General features: G+C 37.8%; 1 long non-coding RNA gene across 1 annotated transcript in view; it reads right to left on the bottom strand.

Moving 5' to 3' along the window:
- LOC128773543 (uncharacterized) overlaps nucleotides 1-18,674 on the bottom strand; it is a 100,692-nt gene extending 82,018 nt beyond the window's left edge. The window contains exons 1-2 of the long non-coding RNA XR_008417903.1: nucleotides 18,345-18,674; nucleotides 5,463-5,685 (exon numbers count right to left, since the gene is read on the bottom strand). This is a non-coding gene — a long non-coding RNA (uncharacterized LOC128773543). The remainder of the gene's footprint in view (nucleotides 1-5,462; nucleotides 5,686-18,344) is intronic.
- Between the last annotated feature and the right edge of the window lie 345 nt (nucleotides 18,675-19,019).

Genomic DNA, 19,019 nt, shown 5'->3' with positions numbered 1-19,019 from the left:
TACAAAGCTACAGTAATCACAAAAGTATGATACTGGCATAAAGGCAGACATATAAACCAGCATAACAGAGTAGAGAACCTGAAAATAAATCCTCACATATACAGTCAACTGATCTTTGGCAAAGGTGCTAAGGCTACAGAATAGGGAAAGGGGAGTCTTTCCAACAAATAAGGTTAAGAAAATTGGATATTCAAGTGCAAAATAACAAAGTTGGACCCTTATTTTATACCAAGTACAGAAATTAACACAAAGTAGATTAAAGATCTAAATGTAAGGCCTAAAACCACAATACTCCTAAAAGGAAACATAGGGGGAAGCTTTATTACATTGGCACATTGGCTTTGACAATGATTTCTTCGATATGATATCAAAAACACAAGCAAAAAATAACAGCAAAAATAGACAAATGAGACCACATCAAACATAAAAACTTCTCTGCAGCAAAGGAAACAATATAGTAAAAAGGCAACCTATGGAATGGAATAAAATATTTGCAAACCATATATCTGATAAGAGGTTAATATCCAGAATATACAGAGAACTCTTATAATTAAAATTTTTCAATTTAAAAGACAGGAAAAAACAAACAAAATACATAAAAAACAGGCATTTCCCCAAAGATACACAAATGACCAACAACCATCTAAAATGATTCTCAATATCACTACTCATTAGAAAAATATAAATCAAAACCACAATGAGATATCACCTCATGCCCATTAGGACAGCCATTATAAAAAAAATTGAAAAACCACAATGTTGATGAGGATGTGGAGAAACTGAAACCCTGGTGCACTATTTACTGGTGGGAATGTAAAATGATGCAGCTGCTATAGAAAGCAATATGGACATTTGTCAAAAAATTAAAAATAGAATTAACATACAATCCAGCAATCCTACTTCTAGGTATTTATCAAAAAGTCGAAAACAGAATCATAATGACATATTTGCACAACCATGTTTACTGCAACATTATTTGCAACAGCTAAGAGGTGGAAGCAACCTAAATGTCATCAACAGGTCAATGGATAAAGAAAACATGGTATATATACAATAGAATATTATTCAGCCTTAACAAAGAAGGAAATCTTTTCACATGCTATATATAACATGGATGAATCTTGAGGATATTAAATGAAATAAGCCAATCACAAAAAGACAAAGCCTGAATGATTTGACTTATATGAGATATCTAAAATAGTCAAACTTAGGGCTGCCTGGGTGGCTCAGTTAGTTAAGTGTCTGACTTCAGCTCAGATCATGATCTCATGGTTTGTGAGTTCCAGCCCCACATCAGGCCCTGTGCTGACAGCTCAGAGCCTAGAGCCTGCTTCAGATTCTGTGTCTCCTTCTCTCTTTCTGCCCCTCTTCCACTGGTACTCTGTGTCTTTCTCTGTCTCTCTCTCTCTCAAAAATAAACATTAAAAGGGGCACCTGGGTGGCTCAGTCGGTTAAGCGTCCTACTTCAGCTCAAGTCATGATCTCAGGGTTTGTGAGTTCGAGCCCCGCGTCGGGCTCTGTGCTAACAGCTCAGAGCCTGGAGCCTGTTCTGGATTCTGACTCCCTTTCTCTCTGCCCCACCCCTGCTCACACTCTGTCTCTGTCTCTCTCAAAAAAAACATTAAAAAAAATTAAAAGTAAACATTAAAAAATTTAAAAAAAAACTAAAAAAATAAAATAGTCAAACTCTTAGAAATAGAAAGTAGAATGGTGATTGTCAGGGACTTGGGGGAGGAGAAAAAGGAGAGTTGTTTAATGGATATAGAGTTTCAGTTTAGAAAGATGGAAAGGTCCTAGAGATCTGTTACACAACAATGTGCATAGAGTTAATACTACTGTACTGTAAAAGACAGCTAACATTTTGAATGTAATGTATTTTTGACTGTAATAAAATGATGTTATCTCTATATACCTATATCTATATCTATATCTATATCTATATCTATATCTATATCCATATCTATCCATCTAGAATGATTAACATAAGGGAACAAGGAAAACCTGAAACCCCTAGCGGAATATAGATAAGTGATATGAACTAACAATTTAATTCCCCAAATGGTCAAAACATATATTGGAAATAATTTTTCTTACTTATAATCAATTAATATAAATTAAAACTATTTTAAAAATCAGAAATCCTGGATTAATCTTAGACATTATATTTCCTTTTCACCATTCTCCTCCATGTATAGTCACTGTGGATATATATATATATATATGATTATAATTACATATATATGTATATGAGATTATATATATATATATACATATAATCGTAATTTATATATGCAAAGTGAGTATATATAAATTATATTATTTTATTATATTATTATGGCACAATTCCTCCCAGCAATAAAAAGCAAAGGCTGTAACAATGACTGATTCAAAGAATATCACCTTCACTTTCATTCATTTCAGTTTGATGAAGAAATGATGCTTTGTCACAGTCATTTACTACTGAGCTTTATATTTCAGGGAAATTAGTTCAGAAGCCAGCTGTGCCCCCACCTTTATCCCTTATCCTTCCCTCACCCCAACCACAACATCTTGTAAACATATCTAAGAATCTTCATGCTTGTTCGCTGGAGGAAATATTTTATCAGTGATGAACAGTCTTGTCACTTTTGTTCTGCTTAGTAATTCAGGATAACATAGCTTCAACCTGGGATCACTTTAGAGTGAAAAGCCAGATGTTTCCAAAAGGTTTAACCTTATGAGGCTTATTACTGCTTGTAAATATTAATATAGCATATCCTCAGTGAACATGGCCAGGGCAGAGGATGCTTTCATGAGAAAAACGGTGCTGAAAGCAAATTCAAAAATATTCTCAGAGAGGGATTACAGTGGCAAAACTGAGTGATTTAAGCATTAATCAGTTTGTGGGCATGTGTGTGACTCACTCAGCTCTCAATTGTGCTTTCTTATATCATCCCAGACTCTTCCTTCAAAGCAGTTATCGAGATTCATAATTATGAATCTATTTATGGGATCACTTTTTCAATGTCTGTCTTGTCCACTAGCTTCCTTGAAGGAAGGCATCATTCTTGTTTTGCTCAGCACAATGTTTTCATTACTTAGCTGGGTGCTGGGAACAAAGTAGGTTTTCAGTAAGTATTTATTGAACAAATAAAGATTCTGCAAACAGCAGGATTTGACAATAATTTCCTTTCCTTCCCAATTTCCAGTTCTGAGCTATTTGCTTCTCCCAAGCCAAAGGACTTCTCAGGCCTGTGGGCTTTAAGTATAATGATTGAGACTTTTTGTGAAGTCTCAGCAAAGAGAACTGCTATGGGTCTTTCTCCTCATGGGAAGGACACATATCAGGAGAAGAGCATCACAGCCCAGAGATGAGAGAATCAGGAAGCAGGGAATCTTGGAAAGAACTTGATGCCTAGAGATCTAGAGTAGGGAGAGAGATTTGACATTGTCCTTACATGAGTATATGGGTCACTTGACTCAGAAAAGGTGAAGGGGGATCTGAATGGACTGAGTTTTCTTGCCTCAGAAGTGTGAAGAGTACACAGAGCCCAGGGGTCAGGGGAGCTTCCTCAGAAGAGGTCGACAGTTGGTCTGCTTCTACAGAACAGGCCTCCTGCCAGCAGCAGGATGCTTGCTGCGTATGGTGTTCTAATAACCAGCTCTGAGCTCAGGTGAGGCAACAGAGAAAGTAACAACCCACTTAATGGGACAGAAGAACCAAGAGAGGAAAACAGAAGGAAAAAAAAAGGATATGACCAGTGAAGATTTTCACATTCAACTTCGCCAAAGCAGCCATACTACAGAGCAGGGTTTGGCAAACTTTTTTCATAAAGGGTCTGATAGAAAATATTTTAGATTTTGAGGGACATACATTCCCTGTCGCAACTACTCAAGTTGTAGTATCAAAGGAGGTTTCTAGACAAATCCTGTAGCCAGCTGAGGCTGCATGTTGCAGTTCTCTCTTGCCTATGAATTCCTCTGCCACACTTGCCTAGAAAAACTCCGGTTCCGAATGAACCCAGTTTTCTGCCTTTTCTTTTCCTGCACAACCACTGGTCTCACGATACATTCAAGGTTGCCAATATATGCTGGGCTTTGTTGCTGCCTAGAAACCTGTGTGTGTGTCCCTCCCCAGCTTCCTCTCCTGGTCTCTACAGTGAGCATTTCACTTTCCTCAAGCCCTTGTCATAGGGCTTTCTTCTTACATACGGGAGCTGGTGTTGTTCGTTTTCTGCTACTGCTGTAACAAATTACCACAGAGGTAGTGACTTCACATGAACAGTATAAATGTATTCTCTTACAGTTCTGGAGGTCAGAAGTCTCAAATCAAGATACCGGCAGGGCTGTGTTCCTTTTGGAGACTGCAGGAGAGAATGTGTTTCCTTGCTTTTCAAAGCTTCTGAAGGCCTCCCTCCCGCCCCTCTTCTCACATCACTACCACCTTTGTTTCTGTGGTCACATCTCCTACTCTGACTTTGCTCCCACGGCCTTCCTCTTAATTACAGACACTTGTGATTATATTGGGCCCACCTGGATAACCCAGGATACTATCCCCATATGAAAACATTTAACTTAATCACATCTGCAAAGTCCTTTTGGCCATACAAGGTAATATATTCACATGTTCCAGGGATTTGGACAGGGACACCCTTGGGAGCTATTGTTCATACTGCCACATTGATTTCTTCCTGCTTCCAAGGCAGAATACAGGTACCAGGCAGGAGTTTCCCCAATATCCATCCCTACTCCTCTGGGGACACATTTATTCCGGCTCATCCTAACCTCTTCCTTCCCAGTTTCAGTGGAGATGTTCTTCCCAATAAAGACTGACCCCCCAATCTTTTCCTGTAACCCAAACATCTTTACTCTATTAATACATTTTATTTTAAATTCTTCCTTGTCTGATATTAAAATTGTTACCTCAACTTTCTTTTGGTTTATTTTTGCTAGTATAGCTCATTCCTTTAATATTAAACCTTTTATGTTATTATACTCTGGTAGTTAATGTTTAAATATACAGTGACTTCCACTGTGATATGACATATACATTCTTAAAATTACCACATTGTGATGGTAAAAATCTGTGATGGCAGTAAAAATCACAGGGCTTATGGGGTTCCTGGGTGGCTCAGTCGGTTAATGTCTGACTTTGGCTCAGGTCATGACCTCATCAATTTCAAGTTTGAGCCATACATTGGGCTCTGTGCTAACAGCTCAGAGCCTGGAGCCTGCTTCAGATTCTGCATCTCCCTCTCTCTCTGCCCCTCCCCACTCACGCTCACTCTCTCAAAAATAAATAAACAGTAACAATTTAAAAAAAAAATCACAGGGCTTATGACAAAAGTGGGTTTAGAGGAACAATACTCAAAAACATCATCAGTAGCATATTTTTTAAAAGATAGAAAAACATAGTAGCACAGTTTTATAGGTTTTATTCAGTTAAGAAATACAGACATACTGCAAAAGATTTGACATTTTACCTTGAAAACACCTGAAGTTTGCTTGTGGAAGTAGCTGTCAGGAGGCTGGCAGTTCTTAGGACGCCGTGGAAGGAGGGCCATCTAGAAGCAGGTGTGGATGGGTGTGGCTTACAGCACCTGGGGTGAACCGAGGAGCCGATGGATGTTTGGAACACTTGCATCCTGTGTACTCCTACACAGCTTGGTCCAGTAGGGTGTCCTTTTCAGTATCCATCCAGTGTTTCTTGCAGACAGAATCATACAAAAGTAAATGTAAATTTTCTATTATGCTCCAAATACCCCCTAATACATCAATCATGTTGGAATAAATTCCCAAGTTTTTAAAAAAGTTTATTTATTTTGAGAGAGAGAGTGTGTGTGTGCATAAGCAGGGGAGGGGCAGAGGGAGAAGATCCCAAGCAGGCTCTGCACCATCAGCACAGAACTTGGTGCAGGGCTTGAACTCACAAACTGTGAGATAGATCATGACCTGAGCTGAAATCAAGAGTCAGATGCTTAAACAACTGAGCCACTCAGGCACCCCAGATCCTATTTCTTTTTTTAATGATTTTTTTTTTATTTACAGAGGATCTGAAGTAGGCTCTGTGCTGACAGAAATGAGCCTGATGCAGGGCTTAAACCGTGAGATCATGACCTGAGCCAGAGTTGGTTGTTTAACCGACTGAACCACCCAGGTGTCCCTTATTTCTACCATTTTACTTGGTGTTTTTTATGATGTATCTTTTTCCTCTCTCCCTGTCATTTGTTGAATTTATTTAATTCCTTTCTTTCCCTTTTCCTTTTTTTCCTTTACTGTTTTGGAAATTATTTTGTTTATATTATTTTTGTTGCCATCCTTAAACTCTATGTTATTTTTTTTTTAATTTTTGAGTATAGTTGACACATGTTAACATTAGTTTCAGATGTACAATACAGTGATTCAACTTCTCTATACATTATGCCATGCCCACAAGTATAGGTACCATCTATCACCATACAACACTATTACAATATCATTAACTATATACCCTATGTTGTGATTTCTGTCCCCATGACTTATTCATTCCATAATCAGAAGTCTGTATCTTCCACTCCCCTTCACCAATTTTGCCCATCCTCCACCTCCCTGCCTTCTGGCAACCATAAGTTTTTTCTCTGTACTTATAGGTCTGATGCTGCTTTTTTTTGTTGTTTATTTGTTTGTTTTGGTTTTTATATTCCCACATATGAGTGAAAACATAAGGTATTTGTCTTCCTTAGTCTGACTTATTTCACATAGCATAATATCCTCTAGGTCCATCCATGTTGTCACAAATAGCAAGATCTCATTTTTTTTATGGCTGAGTAATATTCCATTGTGTGTGTTGGTCTATCAGTGGATACCGAGGCTGCTTCCATGCCATCCTTAAATTGTAAAGTGCATACTCTACTCCAAAATTACTCATATACCTATCACCCCCCTGCATAAGTACCTTAGAACATTTCCACAAAGAAAACTTCTCCCATATTCCATGTTGTTGTTGAACACATAATTTCACCTTATTTTTGAATAAAACTTTTTAAAAATATTTTTTAGTCAATCATTATCAGATTGCATTTTACAAATATCTTTGTTCAACTATTATTCTTCTCACCATTTTTTTCCTGATTTCAATATACTTCTTACTGAAGTGAATCCTTCAGCAATTGCTTGAGGATGTGCCTGTGGGCAATAAATTTCTTTATGAAAATATTCTTATTTAGCCCTTATTCTTGAGTGACCATTTAATCTTACATAGAGTTCTGGGTTTTCTTTCCTCCCTCAGCACTGGGAAGATGGTTTTTCTTTGTCCCTGGCATCTGCTGTTGATGAGAAATCTGCTGTCAGTCTGAATGTCATTTCTTTATAACTAATCTGTGCTTTCTCTTTGGTAGCTTTTAAGGTTTTCTCAATATCCATGATGGCTGAAATTTTATTACAAGTTGTCTAAGTATAGATTTCTTTGACTTATCCTGCTGAGGATTTGGCATATCATTTTTCTCTAAAGACCCACACCAGTTTTTAATATTGAAAAACTGTTCACCAATATTCCTTTAGAAATTCTCTCTCCCTTACACTCTTTAGGCCCTCCTTGAATGCTGTTTAGATGTATATTAAAGCTACTCATTAGGTTCTAAATATATTTTAATTTCTTTTTCATATTTTCCATCTCTTTATCCCTCTGTGCTACATTCTGGGTCATTTCTTCATATATTTCAGTTTGCTAATTCTCTAGCTATCTAGTCTTATGTTTAACCTATTTATTCAGATTTTTTTAATTTCAATAAATGTTTTTTATTCTAAATATTTATTTTGTCTACTTGTTCTTTATTCATAATGCCCCACGCTAGTCTTAGATATTTTATTCCTTCCCTTATTCCTGTAAATTTTTAAACAAATTTATTTTAAAGTCTCTTCCAGAATGCTTTATTATCTGTGAATTCTGTCATTTTTTTGTGCTTTCTGATTCTCATGTTAGGGATTGTCTACCCTCATGCTGTTGCCTCATGTGCTTTGTTTTTTCAGCAGGAATGTTTCCCACAGGACATCCATCACAAGGAAATCTATGCAGCGTTAGACTGAGGTTCTGATTTCTCTGAAATTACCCTTTTCCCAGAATGATTCAGAACAGGTGGCCTGCTTCATGCTCATTCAGAGATAAGGCAGCCCCTTCCTGATGTCCAACTTCATACAGAGGGTCCTGTTTCAGTTTAGATCCTTGACTTTAGACCTTACATAAAAAGTTAGTGTCCACAAGATTCCCTATTCGTCTCTTGGATCTTTGTTTACAATGTAGCTCAGCACAATGGTTTAGGATTTTCTCTTCATTTCTGATCCCTAAAAATTTACTTTTATATTTTAAATATTGACTATATGTTTAAAGTAAACTGATTCCAAATTATCTGGCATAGATAGATAGATGATAGTTAACAGACAGAGGACAGAGGTTTTCCTGTGTCTGCTTTATTTTCCATATTGACCAGAAGTCTTTCCAAATACTATTTATCTGTACTTGACTCCCAAGTCTCTATTTGCAACTCAGCTCTGATGATTGAGCTCTAGAACCATATCCCACCATCTAAAAATCTCCAATGGATATAGCATAATCACCTAAACCCATCATGTCCAAAATAACTTTTTTATATTACCCAGATCCCAACTCTGCAACTCTTCTCTATATTTCCCTATCTTAATAAATGTTGCCATTGTTGGCCGAGATGACCATCTAAAACCCTGAAAGTCACCTTTGACTTCTCTTTCTACCTATCCCTCTCACTGCAGGGTTAATTCCATCGAGGATGACCAATCATCCTACTTTTCCCAGGATTGAGGAGTTCTAGCATTTTGAACTCTCACTGCTAAAACCAGGAAGGTCTCAGGCAAGTCAGAACCTTAATTTCACTCCTAAGTATTTCTCAAAATCCTCTACTTCCCTTCATTCACACTGCTTTAATTCAGACAACCACAGACACAAGGACTCCTTTGATGGCTTTTCCTCTAGTCTCCCTACCTTAATCTTACCTTTCCCCACACATTCTCCATATTATCGATAAAGTGTTCTTTCAAGGAAAAAAAATGTGGCTAGTCTCAAATTAAGTCATTCACTAGCTTCCATTGTTTCAAGGATAATTTCTAACTTTTTAACATAACCCACTACAAATCCCTCGGGAATGTGGCTTCTGCCTGCCTCTCTAGTCCCATTTCCTGATCTCCTTCCCTTTCCCATACACGTGTTCCAGTCATATTGAATGACTCATAATTCATCAAATATACCACTGGATTGGGTGCTTCTGAGCCTTCCAAAGGAAAAGGAGGCTTCCCAGGAAAGTATCTGAACTGCTTTCCTTGGTCCCTTTACCTGGTGACCACCTAATTTTCATCCAAATTTACCTCCAAAATCACCTGATCCCCCTTCCTGACCACAGTCAGAGTAAAATGTCACCTTTGAACACATAATAAATTCTTGGTGCTTGAAGCTATCAAAGTGTTTATCTCATCATGTTGTGTTTGTTTATGTACTTATTTCTCTATCAGACAATGGGATTGTTGAAGGAAGAGGGTATGATTTCTTCTCTGTAACTCTACGGCTTAGGATTTACCATTCTATGTTCCATGAATAAACAAGGTACTGGGAATTTGAGGGTTTGAGAAATAGTCCTGGCTCTACTCTTAATTTCTCTGACCTCAGTTTCCTGCCTTCACTTTGCCTGGCTGCTCCTTCTCATCCTTTGGTTCCAGCTCATCTGTCATTGGCTCTAGGAAACCTTCCCTGATCCCTCAATGCAAGGGTAGGGGCTGCCCCAATGGAATTTCATCACACCCAATCTTACCCCTGTCTGTCCATTGTAAATGCCATCAGTGTAGGATTCACTCTGTCTTGTTCATCTCTGTAGCTCCAGCATCTAGCGTAGGGGATCATCAATAAATAACTGTTGGCCTAATAAACTATAAACTATCACATGGAAGAAGTTGATTTCTAAGATAACTTCAGGCTCTAACCTGTCAAGCAGAGATAAAGCTCTGCATGTCTATAGTGACCAAGAGGCATTCGTGATGGTTGCTGCCTTTGGAAACCACTCTGAATGTCACAGTGTCAGCCATTGCTGAGGCAAATGCACATTCCATGAGATTTTGGCCAAAAGTAGGGATATCATGAAGCAGAAACTTGGATAAAGAGAAACGGGGTTGTCTAACAATGAAGATAAAAAGAGAAGGGACCCTAATGTTCCTATGAGTATGGGAAGTGATGCATACTCACTAAAAGACCTGTTTGCAGCCCAAGCAGGCCACGTGGTTTTCTAACACCTAAGTGCTGGAAGGTTTTCTATCTCCTAAATCTGTGGAAAGCCAAGGTTATACTAGTTTCACTTTATCCACTCCACCTAACTCTGCCACAAGTAACAGGAAAGCTACAGGTTAGCCCTCATGGGAGAGCAAGTGCTTTGTGTACTCAGCCCTTGCTCCTGCTACTGCTGATCTGCAGAACCATAACCATCTCATTCCACTGGCATCCCCACCACCAGCCTGAACCAAACTTCCCTGGATGTCTAGACTTCAGTATCTTTACTCACTTCTCACTTTGCAAAAAAACCCCATAGCTTGTGCCTCTCTAGTCTACTTTCCCTCTGACAGCACACTCTTCAATAATGGCAAATAGAATTTATTTTACAATCATTGGAAGCACTATCTTGTTTTTTCTATTCCTGTATCAATTTTATTATTCCCCCGAGAGTCACTTTCTGTGTCCTCCAATTACCACCAGAGCTTCTTACCCTTTATCCTCCAGAATACAGCTCTATGCTAGAGTAATTTTATGTCTAAAGAGAATATGGATGATTAAGCCTTGTCAAATAGTTTTCTGAATTTTTCACCAAGAATCACTCTCAAGCCAGAACTCAAACTTTCAAATGGCATGACAAGATTAATACATTGCTTTGGGGAGGATTACTTGGATCCTAAAGATATTTCTATTTCTTCTTCCTATTATTGTCATGGTCTTTGAATTTCCTCCACTTATGAAGAAGCATCTCAATGCAGAAAAAGTTTTAAAGTAAAATGTAAGTCTGATGTCAACAGGGCTGGATTTAGAACTCTTGGGGGTATGTAAATGATTGAAAAGAAGGCATAATTGAGGAAGAATCAAATTACTTCTGCGAAGGCTCATGAGTGTGTCCTGAGAGATCGGCTGCAAACAAAATGGGGTGAAGTATTTCACTGAAACACTGTAGGACACCGAGGTGCAAAGAAAGCCATTCAAAGGGGGCATGAACAGCACCCCAACTTCTGATTAGACTAGTTCTCAATGAGGCATGTTGGGGTTAGAGATCTTAGAGGGTGGCTGCTCACTAGTGGGCAGCCGAGATGGGGGGACAATGGCAGGTCTCATGAAAGAGAGCTGGAGCAGGAGTTAAGAAATAGCAAGCACTATGTGATAGCTGACAGGATTCTTTCTCCCACTCCCTTTCACCCATTTTGCCCAATCCCCCACCTCCCTCCCCTCTGGTAACCATCAGTTTGTTCTCTGTATTTATGGTGCTGTTTCTGCTTTTTGTTTGTTTAATCATTTTTTTTAAGATTCCATTAGGAGTGGAATCATATGGTATTTGTCCTCCTCGGTCTGATTTATTTCACTTAGCATAACATCCCGTAGATCCATCTGTGTTGTCTCAGATGGCATGATCTGATCCTTTTTATAGCTATGTAATATTCCAATGTGTGTGTGTTTGTGTGTGTGCATGTGTAAACCACACTTTTATTATCCATTCATCTGTTGATGGACTTGGGTTGCTTCCATGTCTTGGCTATTGTAAATAATGCTGCTGCAACAAACATAGGGGTGCAAATATCTTTTTGAGCTAGTGTTTCTGTATTCTCTGGGTAAATACCCAATAGTGGAAAGACTGGATGATATGCTATTTCTATTTTTAATTTTTTGAGGAACCTCCATACTATTTTCCACACTGGCTATACCAATTCACATGAGAGTTCCTTTTTCTCCACATCTTCACTAACCCTTATTGCTTCTGGCCTTCTTGATTTTAGCCATTCTGACAGGCATGAGATGATAGCTCATTGTGGTTTTGGTTTGCATTTCCTTGATGATCAGTGATTATAAGCATCTTTTCATATACCTGTTGGCCATCTGTATTTCTTCTTTGGAAAAATGTCCATTTTTTAATCAGATTATTTGATATTGAGTTGTACAAGTTCTTGATATATTTTGGATATTAACCCTTTATTAGATATATAATTTACATATCTATCTGTCCACTTAATAGGTTGTCTTTTTTATTTTCTCTTTATGTACAAAAGCTTTTTATTTTGATGTAGTTCCAATAGTTTATTTTTGCTTTTGCTGTCATTGCATTTGGAGACATATCTAAAAAATATTACTATGGCAGATGTGAGAGAAATGACTGACTGTGTTCTTTTCTAGAATTTTTTGGTTTCAGGTCTCACATTTAGGTCTTTAATCCATTTTGAGTTTATTTTTGTGTATGGTGTTAGAAACCAGTCCAGTTTTATTCTTTTACATGTAGCTGTCCAGCTTTCCCAGCACCATTTATTGAAAAGACTATCTTTTCCATATTGTATATTCTTTTCTCCTTTGTCATAAATTAATTTACCATATAAGTATGGGTTTATTTCTGAGGTGTCTATTCTGTTCTATTGATCTATGTATCCATTTTTGTGCCAGTACCATACTGTTTTGATTACTACAGCTTTGTAGTATATCTTGAGATCTAGAATTATTATACCTCCAGCTTTGTTCTTCTTTCTCAGAATTGCTTTGGCATTTGGGGTCATTTATGGCTCCATATAATTTTTGGATTATTCTAGCTTTGTGAAAAATGCCATTGGTATTTTGATAGGGATTGCATTGAATTTGTAGATTGCCTTGGGTGATATGGACCTTTTAATGATATTTTTTCTTCCAATCCATGAGCATTTTGCCATTTGTTTGTGTCATCTCCAGTTTCTTTCATCAGTTTTTTAGTTTTCATATATAGGTCTTTCACCTCTTTAGTTAAGTTTATTCCTAGATATATTTTTTTATTATTTAAGATTTTTGAAAAAAAAAGTTTATTTATTTTGTGAGAGACAGGGAGAGAGAGAGAATCCCAAGCAGGCTCCACACTCAGCATAGAGCCAGTTGTGGGGCTTGATATCATGACCGTGAGATCATGACCTGAGCTGATATGAAGAGTTGGATGCTTCAACTGACTTGGCCACCCAGGTATCCTGGTATTTTAATATTTTTGATGCAATTTTAAATGGGTTTGTTTTCTTAATTTCTCTTTCTGCTACTTCATTATTAGAAATGTAATGGATGGAATTCTGTTTATTGATTTTGTATCCTATGACCTTACTGAATTCACTTATTAGTTCTCATAGTTTTTTGTGGAGTCTTTAGCATTTTCTATATATAATATAATGTGATCTGAAAATAGTGAAAGTTTTACTTCTTTACCAATTTGGATGGTTTTATTTCTTTTTGTTGTTTGATTGCTGTGACTATGAGTTCCAGGACTATGTTGAATAAAAGTGGTGAAAGTGCACATCCTTGTCTTGTTCCTGACCTTAGGAGAAAAGCTCTCAGTTTTTCATGATTGAGGATGATGTTAGCTGTGAGTTTTTCACATATGGCCTTGATTATGTTGAGGTATGTTCCTTCTACTTCCATTTTGTTGAGTGTTTTTATCATGAATGGATGTTGAATTTGGTCAAATGCTTTTCTGCATCCATTGAGAAGATCATATGATTTTTATCCTTCATTTCATTGATGTGTATGACATTGATTGATTTGTGAATATTGAACCATCTTTGCAATCTGGGAATAAATCCCACTTGATTGCAGTGAATGATCTTTTTAAAGTGTTGTTGGATTCAGTTTCTTAATATTTTATTAAAAATTTTTGCATCTATTGGCCTGTATGTTTCTTTTTTTTTCTTTTCTTCTTCTTCCTTTTTTTTTTTTTTTTTTTTTTTTGTAGTGTCTTTGTCTGGCTTTGGTATCAGGGTAATGCTGGCCTCATAGAATGTATTTGGAAGCTTTCCTTCTAGGTTTTGGAATAGTTTAAGAAAAATAGGTATTAATTCTTCTTTAAATGTCTTGCAGAATCACTTGTGAATCCATCTGGTCCTGGATTTTTTTTTTTTTTTTGGTAGTTTTTAAATAGCCAATTCTATTGTGTTAGCTGTAATCAGTCTATTAAAATTTTCTATTTCTTCCTGGTTCAGTTTTGGAAGACTGTATGTTTCTAGAAATTTATCCATTTCTTCTTCGTTGTCCAGTTTGTTGGCATGTAATCTTTCATAGTATTCTCTTACAATTCTTTGTATTTCTGTGGTGTCAGTTGTTACTTCTCTCTCATTTCTGCTTTTATTTATTTGGTTCCTTTTATTTATTTGGGTCCAGACTCTTGATGAGTCTACTTAAAGGTTTGTCAATTTTGTTTATCTTTTCAAAGAACTAGCTCTTGGTTTCATTAATTTTTGGTTTTTTTTTAAATTTATTTTTATTTTTTTTGTCTCTACATCATTTATTTCTGCTCTGATATTTATTATTTCCTTTCTTCTATTCATTATGGGCTTTGTTCTTTTTTTCTAGTTCCTTTAGGTGTCATTTTAGATTGCTTGAGTTTTTTATTATTTCCTGAGGTAAGCCTGTTTGCTATACATTTCCCTCTTAGGACTGCTTCACTGTGTCTCTGAGATTCTGGACCATTGTGTTTTCATTTTCATTTGTCTCCATGCATTTTTTTTTTTATTGCTTCTTTGATCCATTGGTTGTTTAGTATCATGTTGTTTAGTCTCCACATGTTTGTGTTTTTTCCAGTTTTTTTCTTGTGATTTATTTCTAGCTTCATACTGTTGTGGTTGGAAAAGATACATGGTATGATTTCAATCTTCTTAAATTTATTGAGGCTTGTTTAACAGCCTAATATGTGATATATATGGAGAATGTCCCATGTGCACTTGAAAATAACGTTTATTCTGTTATTTTTGGATGGAGTTTTCTGTATATATTCATTATGTCCATCTGATCCAATACGTCATTCAAAAACATTGTTTTCTCATTGATTTTGTTTGGATGATCTATCCATTGATGTAAGTGGGGTGTTAAAGTCCCCTACTATTATTGTGTTACTGCCAATTTCTCTCTATGTTTATTAATATTTTCTGTACCTATATACTCCACTGTTGGGTGCATAGATATTTACAATTGTTATATCCTCCTGTTGGAATGATCCCTTCATCATTATTCAATTCTTTGTCTGCTATCTTTGTTTTCAGGTCAATTTTGTCTGAGATAGTATTGCTACTCCATCTTTGTTTTGGGTTTGGGTTTTGTTTGTTTGTTTGTTTGTTGTTTTGGCTTTCATTTGCACAGTGAATTTTTTTTTAACTTTCAGTCTATATGCATCTTTATGTCTGAGGTGAGTCTCTTCAGGCAGCATAAAGATGGGTCTTGTTTTTTTATCATTCCTCCACTCTATGCTTTTGATTGGAACATTTATGCCAACTACATTTAAAGTAATTATTGATAGGTATGTACTTATTATCATTTTTAAAATTTGTTTTCTGGTTTTGTAGTTCTTCTTTGTTACTTTCTTCTTCTCTTCCTCTCTTTCTTTGTGATTAATGAGTATCTACAGTGTTTTGTTAGGCTTCCTTTCTCTTTATTTTTTGTGTATCTATCATAGGTTTTGGGTTTGTGGTTACCATAAAGTTCATATATAACATCCTAAGTAAATAGCGGTTCATATTAATTTGATAGTCATTTAATTTCACAAACATTCTTTAAAAAAACAGAAAAAGATCTTTTTCCCCTTATTTTCTCTTTGTATTCCCTTCTCTATATTTGTGTATATGTTGTTATAATTTACATCTTTTTATTCATATTTTTCTTATTTTAATTTATTTTTTTAAACATTTATTTATTTTTTGAGAGACAGAGAGAGACAGGGCATGAGCAGGGGAGGGGCAGAAGAGAGGGAGTCACGGATTCTGAAGCAGTCTCCAGGATCTGAGCTGTCAGTACAGAGCCTGATGCTGCGCTTGTACTCACTAACCCACAAGATCATGACCTGAGCTGAAGTCAGATGCTTAACCAACTGAGCCACCCAGGCACCTCTCATATTTTTCTTATGTCTAATTATGTCCATTTCATTTCCACTTAAATAAGTCCCTTTAACATTTCTTGTAAGGCTGGTTTAGTGGTGAATAAACTCTTTTACCCTTTGTTTGTCTGGGAAATTCTCTCCTTTAAATCTTGCCAGGTAGAATACTCTTGGTGGTAGGTTTTTTTTTTTTTTACCTTTCAGCACTTTGAATATATCATGCCACTCCCTTCTGGCTTGCCAAGTTTCTGCTGAAAAATCAGTGGATAGCCTTAAAGGTTTTCTATTGAAGGTAATTTTTTGTTTCTCTCTTGCTGCTTTTGAAAATCTCTCTTTATCTTCAACCTCTGACATTTTAATTCTTATGTGCCATAGTGTCGACTTCCTTGGGTTCATTTTGTTTGGAACTCTGTGCTTCTTGGATATGTATATCTACTTCCCTTGCTAGATTAGGGAAGTTTGCAGTTATTATTTCTTCAAATAATTTTTCTGCTACATTCTCTCTCTTCTTTTTCTGAGACCCCTATAGTGCAAATGTTTGTTTGCTTGATATTGTCCAAGAGATCTCTTAATCTACCCTCTTTTCTAAAAATTATTTTCTCTCTTTGCTGTTCAGCTTGGGTGCTTCCCATTACCCTGTCTTCCAGATTGCTGATACAGCCTTCTGCATCCTCTAATCTAGTGGTGGTTCCCTCTACTGTTTTTTGTTTTGTTTTTTTTAATTTCAATTATTGAATTTTAACTCTGATTGGTTCTTTTTAATATTTTTCTATCTCTTTATTAAAAGTCTCACTGAGTTCTTCCACTCTTCTCTAGCCCAGTGAGTATCTTTACAATCATTACTTTAAATTACTTATCAGGTACATTGCTTAACTCTGTTTCATTTAGTTCTTTTTGAGGCTTTTTTTTCTTGTTCTTTCTTTGGGAGCATCTTCCTCTGTCTCGCGTTTTGCTTGACTTTCTGTGTTTGTTTCTGTGGATTAGGCGAAATGCCTACTTCTTCTATAGTTGAAGGCATGGTCTTGTATATGGTGTCCCCCATGCAGACTGTGTGTGCTTGGTGACTTTTGCTGGCTGGGTGTAGCTGTGGCTGAATATGCTAATTACTATTTTAAACTGTGGTGTTTTATAGAAAGAATAAAGAAATCGTAATAGTAATAGTAATAATAATAATAATAATGATAGAAAATGTAAAACTTTTAAAGGGGGGGGGAAGGAAAAGGGAATAAAAAGACAAAATTTTAAAAGTAAAAACAAAAACCAAACAGCCCACAAAACTGTGGCTTGCTTTCTGTGCCCCAGCACCACAGGGTGATGGGCCCCATATGGGCTTGTGGCCCTTGAGCACACTGAGGTCCCAAGTTCACCATGCACTGCACCCTGCTCTGGTCTAGAATTTTAAGGTGGAGGAGGGGAGAAAGGTCCTACAGTGCCTTAGCCCTTTTAAACTGTGCGTTTTTTTCTCTGTGCCCCAGCACGAATGGGGCTCGCACGGGCTTCAGGATCCTGGGCTTGCTGAGGTCACAAGCTCCCTGTGACCACGGGACCCACCAGTTATGGCATCACGGCCCACTAACGATGGCACTGAACAGGCCTCTTAAGGCATCCAGACCCTGCTCCAGTCTGGGCTCAAAGTAGGGGGAGGGGAGAGCTTTCCCACAGTTAACTTGGCTCTTTTAAGCTTTTTTTTTTTTTTTTTTTTTTCTTCTGTGTGCCCGCAGACCCTGAGCCTGCTGAGGTGGCAAGCCTTCTGTGACCATCTGTCCCACCAGTTATGGTGTCAGGACACACTACTAATGGTGTTGGACACCGCCCCTTGTGGCGGCCAGACCCCACTCCGGTCTGGACTTTTGAGGTGGGGAGCGGCTAGGGAGCGCTCCCACAGTTCCTTGGCCCCTTTTAGTCTGTGGCTTTTGTTCTGTGCTTTTTTTCTGGCGTGGGCCTGCCGACCCTCCGCTCACTGAGGTCGTGAGCTCCCCGTCACGAGAGCTCCCGGTCAGGACTGGAACTGCCCGTTATGGTGACCCTGCTCTGGCCCAGGCTTTTAAGGTAGAATTGGGAACATAAACCGCACCGTTCTCCCGCCCCTCTGACCAGGTCAGCTTTCTCCTCCACCGCTCGGCAGAGTTCTAGTGTTGTTTCTCTTGTAGACCGTGGCTTCTTTTCTGTGTCCCAGGCCAGAGAATCTGTTCCGGGTTCCTCAGTACTATCCCTCCCCACTGTGGCTCGCAGGGTCGGGGTGGGTTTTCCCTTTCTTACCGTGTCTCCGCCTTGTCCTTCTTCCTGTCTTTGGCTGTTCAGTAGCTGTTCCATCAGCCTTCAGATCTCTTCGGGAGGAACTATCCTATTTATACGTGTAAATTCCGTGTGCTCTGTGGAGGAGGTGAGCTCAGAGCCTTCCGAAGTCGCCATCTTGAACTGGAGTCTGACAGGATTTGTTAATAAGCGCCTGGGTGGCTCAGTCGGTTTAGCGCCTGTCTTCGGCTCAGGTCGTGATCTCCCAGTTCATGAGTTGGACCCCCCTGTGGGCCTCTGTGCTGACAGCTCAGAGCCTGGAGCCTGCTTTGGATTCTGCGTCTCCCTCTCTCTCTCTCTGCCCCTCCCCTGCTCATGCTCTGTCTCTCTCTCTCTCTCTCTCTCTCTCAAAAATAAATAAATGTTAAAAAAAAAAAAAAAAAGACTTCCTGGAAATTTCTAGAAATAACTGGAGGAGAGTTTGCAGGGGCCAAAATGGTTCTTTTAATAATGGATGGGGCCACGAACCATTGTAATCAGATTTTTTTGTAGTTAACACAACCCCACATTTAAGTATGGCTTCTGTAAACGAAGATTATATTTTGGAGGATTTAAGTCCAAGGTTATAGATGAATTCTGAAATAATGTCCATCAGCATAATAAAGTAATCATTTTCCAGAAAATAGAGTCAGGAGGGCA

This window comes from Panthera pardus, unplaced genomic scaffold, assembly GCF_024362965.1.
Source record: "Panthera pardus isolate Hobbes unplaced genomic scaffold, ASM2436296v1 HiC_scaffold_25, whole genome shotgun sequence".
Classification (NCBI taxonomy): Eukaryota; Metazoa; Chordata; class Mammalia; order Carnivora; family Felidae; genus Panthera; species Panthera pardus.
This window is presented reverse-complemented; position numbering and strand designations above follow the sequence as displayed.